The 13,945-nt window shown below is 41.9% G+C and overlaps 1 protein-coding gene across 10 annotated transcripts in view; it reads left to right on the plus strand.

Moving 5' to 3' along the window:
• The window catches only part of LOC119851994 (myosin VIIA and Rab interacting protein), a 371,019-nt gene that overhangs the window by 222,484 nt on the left and 134,590 nt on the right, over nt 1–13,945 (plus strand). Inside the window, exon 1 of one of the 10 annotated variants that reach the window (XM_043508866.1) lies at nt 598–971. The exons of the other annotated variants lie outside the window; for them this stretch is intronic. The gene's annotated coding sequence lies outside the window, so the exon portion shown is untranslated. Of the gene's footprint in view, nt 1–597; nt 972–13,945 lie in introns of those variants that run through there. 10 annotated transcript variants of the gene reach the window in all.

The raw sequence follows: 13,945 nt of genomic DNA on the forward strand, positions 1-13,945 counted from the left end.
ACACCTAAAATGGCTGTATCTGGCTAATCATGTTTTTTCTGTATACTTTTAGTTTGTTTGTTTTGTGGGTTTGTGGTCAGTTTGTGAATATTGACATTGTTTTTTCTGTTCAGTGAGTCTTGCAATGGGTTCTGTGCAGGAGTCTGTCCACACAGAACCACTTAGTTTCCCATTTTTAGAGTGGGTCTTTTACTCAGCAACAGGGGAGAGCAAACATTTAAATAAATAAATACAAATGGGCAATTATAGGATGTATATATCGCTTTAACTGGGGGTTTTTGAGAGACTAAATTTCAAATAATGTTCTTTTAATATATTATTGTGTGTACTAAAATATACACCGCATTAACAGATATGCAACAAGAATGTGTGGTGCTATTGGAATCTTAATTTTTGCATTTCCTGACCTTGGTAATTTTAACAATCTATCTTTTAATTATGTATATGGCTGCCATTATCATAGTATCTGAATGCCTCACAATATTTAAGGTATTTATCTTTGAACACCCCTGTAAAATAGGGAAATCCAACACCCTTAGCTGTTAGTGAGAGAAGCTTCTTGCGTTTGCATTCCTTACTTCCCCTCACACCCCCTCCTTTTCTCAGATTAGCACTTGAGCAATTCTTTTATTATTCTGCTGCAGGCTGTTTCACAGAGGGTGAGCTGCATTTACTGGGAAGAAGAGCATTGTTTAAGAGGAACTGTATACACTGTGCCTTCCCTGCAACAGAATTGTTCTGTCCATCTACATTATTTAATGGGCTTTCAGGAGCTGAGAATGTGGTCTTTTTTTTTTTTTTTGCCCACTTGATTTCTTTCACCTGCAAATTTCATAAATCTTTAGTTTAATAATGGACAATGTGTGTCCCCTGAATAATGTATTAGGACAAAAGTAGGAAATGTACTTTAGGGGTGGCTAACTGAAAAGAATATGAGGGACATCAGGAATAGAACATGAGAACTCCTTCAGGTAAACCTGCTTATTTTATTATTTCTTGTTGTTTGTATTTAAAATATCAACATTTCCTGTCTTGAATGACACTTGACTTTATTCATCATGTTGTGTATCGGTCTGTGATCCTGCCCTGCAATTCTTTCAATTCATATCATTAGCATGTATTTTATTCATAGTATCAGGATTATCCTTCAGTATTTAATATGAAATGGATGCTAAATTGGCAGAAAACATGTGGCTAGTGTGACGAGTTTAAAGTTTCAGTTCTTCGTATTCAGGAAGAACATTTCTTTAGAGAACATTTATTTGGAATTAACTACGGGTAGCTTTGTTTTTACTAAAGCTATCATAAATCAGCATACATTCATCATGATTTTAACAGACATTTTGAAATAACTTAGGCCCAAAATATAAGTTATTTTTAGAAGGGGTGAAGGTGAAAAGAGGGTTACAAAACAGTTAGAGTAAAAATATTTTCATGGTTTTTTTACTTGTATGTAAGCAAATAAATTAGAACATAAACACTCCCTAGAGTGGTGCAGCACTATGCTAGTACATGGGAACCAGAAAGCAAAAAATAATTAATCTACAGTAGTTTTATTGTCTAAGTTGAGAGACATACCAACAGCCAATTGCATAGATGGTGAAAATAAATTGGATTTTTAAAATGATCAGTTTTAATAAATCACAGTGTTACTGCTAATCCAGATAAGGAAAATTTTGTTCCATACTGTATGTAGTTTTTATCTTGATGGTATTTGGACAGAGTTCCTGTCATGCTTTTAAAGATGATCTCTTTTATTTCCTATTAAATGTATTTGAAGAGAGCGACATTAACATTAAATAGTGCTGTCTTGGAGTAATGATACAGTTTTCTCAAGAGTAAACATGAGATCTTATCAAAATTACTAGGGCACCTTTATTTCATAATAAGTTCACATTGTACTCTGTGGAATGAGGCAGTGATGATATGATACACCACTGATAAAGAGGAAGTCACAATTCCAAAGTGACCAAAAGATGAAATTTTGTTATATCACATACATTTATCACAATATTCAGCATATTGGTATAGGCCTTGTCTTGTTTCTTAGTCTGCTTCTTCCCTCTGTTATGGCAGGTTCTCATTCTATGTAGAGAAAGTAGATAAGGAAGTGTTGTTTACTACTTCTCATAACACAAGGACTAGGGGTCACCAAATGAAATTAATAGGCAGCAGGTTTAAAACAAAGAAGTATTTCTTCACACAATGCACAGTCAACCTGTGGAACTCCTTGCCGGAGGATGTTGTGACGGCCAAGACCATAACAGGGTTCAAAAAAGAACTAGATAAATTTATGAAGTATAGGTCCATCAATGGCTATCAGCCACGATGGGCAGGAATGGTGTCCCTAGCCTCTGTTTGCCAGAAGCTGGGAATGAGAGACAGGGTATCGATCACTTGATGATTACCTGTTCTGTTCGTTTCCCTCTGGGGCACCTGGCATTGGCCACTGTCATAGGACAGGATACTGGGCTAGATGGACCTTTGGTCTGACCCAGTAGGGCCATTCTTATGTTCTTATGATTTTGTCACAGTATGGAAAGGCAAGACAGATACCTGACTAATCGGGGATCAAGGATACATCTTGGATCATAGTGGAGAGTACCCTCTGATGTATGTTCATGTTCTAATACGGTCACACCCATAATGGTCCCTGCTACAGTACTTGTCAGAGGAGGTAGCTCAAATTGTGGGTGACAACAACTGCAGACAGCTGAAGACTTATTTGCTGCAGTCGGGGCCCATCTCCGCTTTCTAGCATTGGGTTCCACATTTTGGTCCAGTGGTTCTCGTGTCCATCTGACCATGGTACCACTAGAGGCTTATAGAAGATCTGGCTATTTCAACAGTGCAGTTTGATGAGTCCTTCAGAGATGTTGCAGGATTACTGTTAAACATTGAAAAACAAATAATTTTTCAGTTCCAGCAACCAGTGTACTTCAGAAAGCCCTATAACAAATTAGAATCTCCTCCTTGAAGTGAAAGGTAGAGCAGTGCTACACAATTACAGTATGATAATAACTATTTTTAAAGAGCCAGAGCCCTCACAGACATGTACATTTCCTAAATCATTAGACTATGGCTGAAACTTTCAAAAATAGAAGCCTAAAGTTAGTCTCCTGAATCTATGTCTAGGTGCCTAAAAGTGAGATTTTCAAAAGCACATAAGTGATTTAGGATTATAAGACTCATTGAACCAATGCAGATTCAGCAATGCTCTCTGTTACTGTGTATGTTGTTGTTCTGGAAAATAGTTCAACATTTTCAAAGTATTAAAAAAACAAACCAGGCAGCAAAATATTTTGAGTTCCCCATTTATATTGTGCTGTCCCTTTAAGAGTCAGGCATCATTTATTTTTCCTCATGAGGCACTCTTACTCCTGAGGGTATTCTGCACCATCCGGGACACAGACTCAGTGATGAGGCTGCACCCAACCCTGACACAGCACAAGGGCTGGGCCTGCCCCAGAAACACCCTGAGGCCCTGCCCCTCTGCGCCAGGCAGACCAAGGTTGGGGTAGGCAGGATCCAAGTGTGGAGGGATCCAGGTGTGGGGTGAGAGGATTCTGTATGGGACAATCTGGGTGCAGGCAGCTCAGTGATGGGTCTAGGTGTGGGGGATCTGGATGCACAGAGGCTCATGTGGGGGGACGGTTTCAGGTTCAGGGGCATTGGGACTCTGCAGAGGCTTCCAGGTGAAAGTGGTTCGGAATCAGGCGGAGGGGTCTGGGTGTGGGGATCTCAGCAGTGCGGTCTGGGTGCTGGTGGGGTAGGGGTCTGGGTGCAGCTAGTTGGGGTCAGTGGGGTGGGGGTCTGGATGTGGGGACTTGGGGTGGGGCATCAGGATGGGTGTTTGAGTGCAGGGAGCTCAGTGAAGGTGGTGGTCTGGGTGCAGGGGTGGGGGTACTGAGGCAGGAGGTCTGGGTGCAGGGGGGCTCCAGATGCAGGGGTTGAGGTTCAGTGGGGCAGGGTTTGGGTATGGAGGGCTAAGGGGGGTTCTTGGTGTACAGGGTGAGGCTTGGCAGAGTTGTCTGGGCGTGGGAGGTCCAGATGCATGGGGGTTGGGCAGATGGGGGAGCAGCTCCCTGCACAGTGACCCCTCCACCTCCACAGCTGAGGAGCAATGGGGGCAGGAAGCAGGGAGGATGCTGAGCTTCCTGCAGCTGGGGGAGGTTTCTGGGGGTGGGTCTGACACAGCCCCAGCCACTCCTTGCAGGGAAAGAGGAAGTCCCATCCTCTCCTGCCTCCAGCCCAGCCAGGACTAGCAGCTGATCCTGGCTCAGGGTAAGAGCCACTGGCTGGGGTGTCCCCAGCCTTATGGTGATTTACCTCTCTGCCAGCTGCACCAAGTGCCTGAAACAATGTACCTGCACAACTAGGGAGTGGTACATGGCTGCTCTTGCAGTTTCCCTTTGCTTCTATGTCAGAAAGTCATTTTTCTGCGGGGAAGCAAAGAAATTGGCAGGGGTCATGAATTCTGCACACGTACAGTGGTGCAGAATTCCCCCAGGAGTACACTCTACATATGAAGTGTGAAAGGACCAGCCTTCTGCTTCCAAAGCGCTGGTTGGCTAGGGATTTGGCAGGAAATCCCATTCCTACTTCATGCTGTCAGGGCTCGTGCGCTTGGAGGAGGGGGATGCCTTTCAAGAAAGGACTACTGAATGGGGACACCTATAGCTGCTGCCTGGACACAGCAAGCTGAAATGTGAGGTCGAGGCTGGAGGGCAAGCCCAGGGAACAGCCTATATGTAGCCACAATGAGTTTGCTCTGTGTGCGAAAATCAGCCAGAGCCCAAAGGGAAGGAGGTGCCCTGATTGATGTTTGAGGAACTGATGCTGGAGAGGCACTAGGACTGCTTGTTTGCTGACATGATAAAGGTGACTGTTTATCAGTAAAGGTGCTGAAGCGACTTCAGGGTGAATTTGTGTGTCCAAAAGCTGTAGGAGGGTTCTCCATCCTGAGGCAAGGGGTGGGAGTTTGGAACGGCCTCCCAGAGCAAGACCCCACCACAGTGATTAATAAAATAATTCTTAGTACACACAGAGTATTTTTATTTCTCTTGTGGCTCATACATTAGGCAGTTTAATACCTGGTATCCCTTTCAAACACGAAGTTAAATATGGGGATATGATAGCATATACATTCAAAAATGACTCCTTTGTTCCACTTGCACCTGCTTCTCCGACGGTGTGAGGCTGACACCCACAAGAGGTTTGAAATGTTTTAATAGCACACACTTGAGGGTTTGAAAGGGTAAGTTGTCAGTTGACTGTTAAGTGTAGTATGGAGAAAAAAAGAGAGGCCCAGTGGTGTGAAAAGAAAGCTGCCAGGCAGAGATGAAGCAGCATCAACAATGAAAACAGTTGGGCCAGGCCTTTGCTACATCCAGATTGGATTATTGCAATAATCCCTAAATGTGAGGTTCCCCTTGAAGATTACTTGGAAATTTCAAATTGTGCGGAATGCGTGTGTCCCCTTGGGGCTTTATCCTGCTAGGTGCTGAGTGCCCTCTACTTCCAGTGCTCATGGGAATGCTCATTGCTTTTCAGGATCTAGTCCTTAGTAGTTCTTCATAAAGCATAAGGCAGCTATGCTTCATAGACAGCCCTGGCTCCTGTTTTATTTCTGCATGTGATTCTAAGGGTATGTCGACCCTGCAATCAGGTGTGTGGCTGCAGCATCTCTAGACATACCCGAACTAGCTTTGATCTAGCTAGCTTACATAACAGTGAAAGTGAAGCCATGTCAGAATGGGCTAGCTGCTCAAGTACATAGTTAGGGTGCCAAAGAGGCTTGTACAGGCCGTGCTTCCATGGCTTCACTACCATTGTTACTCAGACTAGCTAGCCTAGGTGGGAAGTATCAGAAGGGTAGCCGTGTTAGTCTGGATCTGTAAAAGCGGCAAAGAGTCCTGTGCCACCTTATAGACTAACAGATGTATTGGAGCATAAGTTTTTGTGGGTGAATACCCACTTTGTCGGATGAAGGTAGTGGAGATTTTCAGAGGCAGGTATAAATATGCAAGCAAGAATCAGGCTAGGGATAACGAGGTTAGTTCAATCAGGGAGGATGAGGCCGTCTTCTAGCAGTTGAGATGTGAACACCAAGGGAGGAGAAACTGCTTTTGTAGTTGGCTAGCCATTCACAATCTTTTGTTTAATCCTGATCTGATGGTGTCAAATTTGCAAATGAACTGAAACTCCGCAGTTTGTCTTTGAAGTCTGGTCCTGAAGTTTTTTTGCTGCAGGATGGCTACCTTTAAATCTGTGTGTGTCCAGGCTATTGTGTGTCCAGGGAGGTTGAAGTGTTCTCCTACAAGGGATACATGGACACAAATCAGATATTAGGAATGGCAATATACAAAAACTTGTAAGAGAACACTTCAACCTCCCTGGACACACAATAGCAGATTTAAAGGTAGCTATCCTACAGCAAAAAAACTTCTGGACCAGACTTCAAAGACAAACTGCTGAGCTTCAAAAAGAACAGGAGTACTTGTGGCACCCGGGAGACTAACATTTATTTGAGCATAAGCTTTCGTGGGCTAAAACCCACTTCATCGGATGCATGCAGTGGAAAATACAGTAGGAAGATATATTTACACACACAGAGAACATGAAACATTTGCAAATTTGACACAGTCAGCTCAGGATTAAATAAAGACTGTGAATGGCTAGCCAACTACAGAAGCAGTTTCTCCTCCCTTGGTATTCACATCTCAAATGCTAGAAGAGGGCCTCATCCTCCCTGATTGAACTAACCTCGTTATCCAAAGCCTGATTCTTGCCTGCATATTTATACCTGCCTCTGGAAATTTCCACTACATGCATCTGACGAAGTGGGTATTCACCCACAAAAGCTTATGCTCCAATATGTCTGTTAATCTATAAAGTACCACAGGACTCTTTGCCGCTAGCTCAGGTGGGGCTACACTTGCTGCAGTCACACCTCTGATCGCTGGGTAGACACAGCCTATCTGTTCATATTAATGTATGGTTTGGGCTCTGTCCGATTCTGTCTTTATGCCCCTCTAACCTCCCAGCTGAGATCAGCCAGGGTGTTGAACCTCTGCACACAAGTCCCTGTGCCCCAATAGAGCCACAGGGGTTTCGGAGTAGTGGGCATGATGCCTCGTCTTTCCCATCCCCAAACCATAAACAGAAGAATTAAGAGGAAGGTCTTAGATGGGAACTTTGCAGAGTTTTCAGGACCCTATATATTTTATTAAACTATATTATATGGAATATCCCTGGTATTTCCACAGAGATGCACATCTGGCCGTTGGGCCTCAATTCTGCAGCATAGAAATCAGTGGGTATTTTGCCATTGTGTTTGATAGGAGTAGGATCACATCCTTAATGATTTCACCTTCTGCTGTAAATCTCAGGAACTATGTAATGCTTTTAATTAATAATACTACCATCAAAGAACTATGAAGAAGAAAAGGTTTATTCATAAATCCTATGGATTATAAAATTAGTAATTTAACAGAAATTAATTTGACTCTAAATAAAAAATGTGTTAGAAATTTCAGAATTCACAGTCTCTTTGATTTATATTAAAAGGTAATTACTTTAAACATTAAAATAGAAGTGAATTTAGGAAGAGTTTGACTAAGGAGAGACTTCAAAAGTATAAAAGAAATACATTTTTGAAAAGTTATTGAGCAAGATGCTGAGCCTTTAATAAATTGAACTATGGATTTTATTGTTATCAATAAAGAAATTATCATAATTATGGATTAACTCGATCAGACCCTAATTCAGGACAGCACTTAAACTTGTACTGAAATCTGTCTCTTTTTAGAAAAAAAAGTATATAGGTACTTAAATGCTTTCTTGAATAAGGGATGCTTTTTGAACTGGGGCCTCAAAACCACAGAAGTCCATATCAGAATATATTCTGCTGTAAATGTGTGGAGGCTTCTCAAGAAAGCTGTATACAAGGATAAAATATTTCTTTGCATAGTGGGTAAACTTTAAAAAAAAAATTATTCCATTTTAACAGTTTTGGCCAGTTCCAGTGGTTTTCTCCAATATCTCTCAAACTGGAAAAATCTGTCAAAAAGACAAAACTTTTAAAATTTGTTCATTGTATCCGGACAAAAGTAACAGATGTTTCATCCGGTTTCATGAGGTTGTACTTCCATGTCAGTGGATCTCAGCTAAACAGAGAATTCATTTCACATGTCCTCATACAGAAAAACCTATGATTCGGGCCTACTTGTACGGTCTTACAGAAAGAGCAGTGATTAAAAAGAATAACTACCAAGCAATGGAAGTTTCAGTGCTGGGCGGGGTGGGACAGGAGGGCAACCAATCCATCTGGCTAGATATTACATTTTATTTTAAGCATTATAGTTATTTCCCAGTAGATGTCAAGAGGACAACTGGTTAATTAATCTCATTTATGAAGAGTTGAGATAACATATTTGAAGACATGGAGAATAGACACTCCCAGAGTGCTCCCTAAACAAGGAATTACATTAGTTTTGTTGCATTGTTCCAATAAATGGCATAAATTTAGGAATGATGTAGAACATTGAGGTCACTCAACACTGAAATTCAGTATGGTATGCCTCACTGGCCAGGTATAAACAAATTGTGATATTGATTTGATGTATATCAGCAGACCATGCCACCCAGTAAAGAAAAATTGCCTATTAGAAGCAATTTACGTCAGTTTAAGTTTGAGAGGATAAAGCTGATGACAGGCAGATGTTAAGCAGTATAGTTGACAATCTGCCTAATGGCCTGATCCTACGCAATTCAAGTGAGTGGCAAAACTCCCATTAACCTCAATAGTGCAGGATACTTAGAGAGCAAATCCATTCTGTCTTTGAACAAATTTTTAATCCCTGATGATGGGCGCATTACAAATGCATACAATATATAGATGTAAAAATAAAAGTACAATAAAGGGAGTCTTGTGAAAAGTTTTCCTTGTTACCATCTCTACGATTTCTGCTAGCCATATTTTTCTGTACTGGAAGAATAAACTTGGTATTTTGGGCTAACTCATTAGATGTTAAGTTTCTGACTACTTATGTGGCACTCATTTGGCCCTCCCATCAAAATTATCCTTCAATAGAGAGAGAAGGATTTTTGTTTGTGGAGATTTCAGGAGTGAACAGTGAATAGGACAATGCGGGCTGGCTTCCTTTATGCAATGAAATGTTAACTAAATTGCTTAAGAATCAGTTATTGAATAGGAAGCATAGCCCATAATTCTTAATGTTGCCATGTAGCGCTTCTGAATGAGCTACCAGTACCATATAATTGGATGCCAGAGTATTAGGAAAACTTGGCTTTTAATGAGCCATGTCAACAGAAATGCAATGTCTGGTTGTCCGGTTAGGTATTTTTGCTCTGCATTAATGATTAAGAAAAAATGTTATGCCAATTATCGTCAAATCATTAGACTGTTATAGTACCTTCTGATTAATGAAGGTGAAACCAAAGCAGTAGCAGCTATGTCAAACAAAGAATTCTCTCTCTCTCTCTCTCTCTCTCTTGCTGTCTCGCTCTCAATTGTACAGACTTGTTTTTGATTTGTTTTTTAAATAAAAAAAAATTGGTCAGGTCAGAATCACAGTTGAAGTAAAAATATTGGAGATATGATTGGTAAACAGCATGATCGAGTAGGTGGGGGGGGGTTCAACGTGAGTCAGGTGATCTGGATTCTATATTTTGGCTCTGACACTGTTCCACTGTATAACTTTGTATATTTCCACTGTATAAGCAGATCACCTAAACTTTCTGTGCCTTTGTTTCCCCTGCTGTAAAATTGGAGTCGTAATGCCTACCTATCTTTGTAATGTATATTGAGATCTACCGAGGAAGATCACTATATAAAGCTAAGCAGGCTATAACTACTGACATCCCAGGTTTTTGGAACAGAAGACTGAGTTCCAATTCTTTTTTTCTTCTGGCTGTTGTCACGTGTGTAATTCATCTTGCTACAGTGGTGCTTTCATGACACATCTCCTGCTTACTATGCTGTATGCATTGGGCCAGACCTTCTGCTGGTATAAACTGGCCTGACTGCATTAAAATCAGTGAAGCTACCTTGACTTAGCCAGCTAAGGTTCTGACTGATGATTCCTGAATAATTGGTTTAAATGTAACATAAACTTTGGGTCTCTGTTAGCTTATCAGTGAAGAAATTTAGACTTAAAATTTGTGGGAGGGCTTAAAGATGAAAAACTATTGCAGGCAGTAATGATTTGATTTATACTTTTTTAAATGTACTGGGTTACAGGAATCTAATTACAATTGTGAAATCCTCCACCTATACTGGTGCAGCCTATGAAACAGTAAATGCTCTGAAGATTAATGGTTATTCTTGTGCTAGAAAATAAATAACTTTGAGGTTTTTCACTTTTGTAATTGAATAGAAATTGAGTAAGCCATAAACGAAAAATAGACCCTTTATACACAGATAACTGAAATTATTACGATTCTCAAGGCTGGCCAATGTGATTTGAGTGCAGAGCTCCAAAAGCAGCAGAGAAATATTGATTGTAGCAAACTGAATCCTGCAGCTTCCTCTTTGTTGCTGTGTTCAGAAGTGCCATGATGCATCCAAGATAGTGTACAAATGTTGGGAACAAATTGAACTTTCTAATGGATCGACTTATTTTTATTTGTCATGTAACCGAAGATTTATAATTCCCTTGCCATGCTAGTTGGATAAATGGTTGTATGCCCTTCTTTCAGAAGTGGTTGGTTTTAGACATTATAGGGATGAAAATGATCACTTCCTCCTCCTCCTCCTCCTCCTCCGCAGGCTTTCCACACTTCATTTCATTATGCTCATTGTTAGAACTCTCAGTGCTCACTGCAGAAACTCATATGGCTGTTAAAATAATCCTCCATTGGAACTGCCTAACCAATCAGAACGGTGGTCCATCGAGTCCAAATATTCTGTCTCTGACAATGGTCAAAACTAGATACTTTAGAGTGGGGACAAGACACCCTGCAATGGATAATTCTGAAATAACTGAGCCATAGATATTTCTTCCTAACTTCTGTCAATTAATGGAGTGCCATGAAGTGCGTGTGTGTATAGTTCTATATAAAATAACTCTCCCCACTGCCCATTTTTACTGTGACTGTTGGTGCTCTCATCACCGATGTAAATGTCTAATCCTTTTTTGAATCTTTGGCCTTAATTCTGTCTTGTGGCAAGGAGTTCCACATGTATTGCTTAAAAAAGTATTTCCTTTGATAAGTTTTAAATGTGTTACTTTTCTATTTCATTGACTGTCCCCTTGTTCTTTTATTGGTAGTATTGATTCTTTGTATTGCCATAATACCTAGGAGCCCTAATGTGACACACAAGCCCATGGGGTGGTTCATTACTCTGTGTCAGCAACTCTTGTCAGACCTAACACACTGTTGTCATGGTATATGCCCGATGTATGTATGGGTGTGTACAAGCTGTGATGGTTATGTGCTAGAATTATGCTCTTTAAAAGTGTTTGGCAAGCACTGCATAAGCCCAGTCTGCTGTAGACAAAGGGATGTGTATTGCTGTAGACAAAGGAATGAATCATCTGACCATCAGACAGTGAAGGCACATTTGCATGACAGGTAAACAAATCCATCAACCTAGTGAGATAGTCTCTTAACTATAAAGTAGGGGGGTCTGAACCTCAAATAAGTAATTGAATCAACTGATTGTATACAACATATATTTATATATATATAAATATATATGTGTGTATTATAAAAGTGTATCAAGTAATGTCTTTTATGAAAACTAATGGCACACTGATGATGAATATCATTGTGAAATGCATATATTAACACTATATGAGGAATTATGAATATTCACTAATATTATGCTTTAAAGTTTGTTGACAAACAGAGAAACAGCTTTTCTCCCAGACAGCAGGCAATGCAGCTATCTACCTGTTACCAATTAAATTAAGCAAGATGTGACCCAAAAAAGTGGAAGCCTTATTTACATATGAATCAGCAGACGGGTGGGAAGCCCACAGGAGGGGAAGAACTATATGAGGTCATCCTGAATCAGGGGACAAAACAGTTATTTGGGGAAGATATAAGGAGAGAGAAGAAACCATCTTGGCTGGACAAACCATCCATCATTGGACAACACAAAGGGCCAGAGCTCTGGCAAGCTGAGAAAGATGGGTCTTTCAACCAAGGGGGAGGGGTTTGAAGTCTCTGGGAACTGAATATAGGTGAGAAACCTGCTTAGGTAAAGATCTTTCACCTAGGCCAACAAGGGGAAACTAGCACCTGGTACTTTTGCAGAAGGTCCTGACTCAGAGAGAGTCAGCCATGGCTGGAAAGAAAAAGATTGGTAAGAAATCTACCTTGAACCAAGGCTGTAGCTGTTGAGTGAAACCTTAGCTAATAGAAAGCATATGTTACTTTCATTTGCTTGTAACCATTTTGTCTTTATCCCTTGTACTTGAACTCACTTAAAACCCCTCTCGTTTTGCTAATTAACTTGTTTGACTTTTAATCTAAACCAGAGGTGGGCAAACTATGGCCCGCGGGACCGTCCTGCCTGGCTGTTGAGCTCCCAGCCAGGGAGGCTAGCCCACAGCCCCTCCCCTCCTGTCCCCACTCTTTCGCCGCCCATCTCCCAGTCTTTCCAATAAGACAGTCCTGCCACTCTGAGCAGCATGGTAAGCGAGCAAGGAGCAGAGGGATTGTTAGATAAGGGGCAGGAGGTCCCAGGGAACAGGGAGAAGAGGGCGGTTGGATGGGGGCGCGGTCAGGGTATGGGGAGCAGGAGGCGGTTTGATAGGCATGGGAGTCCTGGAGGGCCTGTCAGGGGGTGTGGATAGGGGATGGGGCGGTCAGGGGACAAGGAGCGGGGGGGCTTGGATGGGTCGGCGGTTCTGAGGGGGGCAGTCAGCAGGCAGGATGTGGGAGGGGGAAGATAGGGGGCAGAGGCCAGGCTATTTGGGGAGGCACAGCCTTCCCTACCCGGCCCTCCATACAATTTCGCAACCCCGATGTGACCCTCAGGTCAAAAAGTTTGCCCACCCTGATCTAAACCAACCTAGTGCTGTGTTTGAATTGAAGTGAATGTTAACCCCAGTTAAAGTAATCAGCTGTGCTTTTGTCTCTTATGAATTCCCAGAGTGTTCCAGGAGAGGGCTAGACACTTCTGGACAGGTGGTTTTGGGAAAATTCAGTACTGGGAGTGTGTTGGAATCATCCTGCAAAAAGTAACCAACCTGGTGGAGACCCCGGTGGGACTGTTGTGTTGTAGACATGTCCAGCAGCAGAGCGTTTAAGGCACCCAGGGTAACAGTGCAGGCGCTGACCACTTACTGGCCTAGATTGCACCTCAGAATGTGACATCTAGTCATAAACTAGGACACCATTGTGCTAAGCACTGTAAAAGCACAGAACAGAAGCACAGCCCCTGCCCCCAGGGGCTTACCATCTCAGTATAAAACCAGAGACAACAGAGGGAGACAGACTGAGGTGGGAGAACAAGGAAACAATGAGATATTATTGGTCAGCATGATAGGTAGTGGTCTCAGCACACCAGCAGCCTAACCATTATCAGGTGTTTTGTTGGCATCACAACAAAGGGGAATTTTGAGGAGGGATTTGAAAGTGGATAATGAGGTAGCTTTGCAGACGCCTACTGGAAGCATCTCCCCAGTGTTGGGAGCAGCATGTCAAAAAGTATGATGGTTTTTGTTTGGAAAATTTAGCAAGTGGGCAATGGAGGCTGGTGTCATTGGCCAATTGGAGGCGAGCATTAACAGCTCGATAGCAATTGAGAGATGATAGGGAGGGAGGGGACTGGCTGTGGAGGGCCTTGAAAATGAATCCAAGTAACTTATGTTTGATGCAATAGAGAAGGGGGAGCCAGGGAGGGATGCGAAGAGAGGGGTGACATGGTCAATATGACACGCTATGAAAATTATCTTTACAGCAGCGTTCT

Source organism: Dermochelys coriacea, chromosome 2 (assembly GCF_009764565.3).
Source record: "Dermochelys coriacea isolate rDerCor1 chromosome 2, rDerCor1.pri.v4, whole genome shotgun sequence".
NCBI classification, from domain to species: Eukaryota; Metazoa; Chordata; order Testudines; family Dermochelyidae; genus Dermochelys; species Dermochelys coriacea.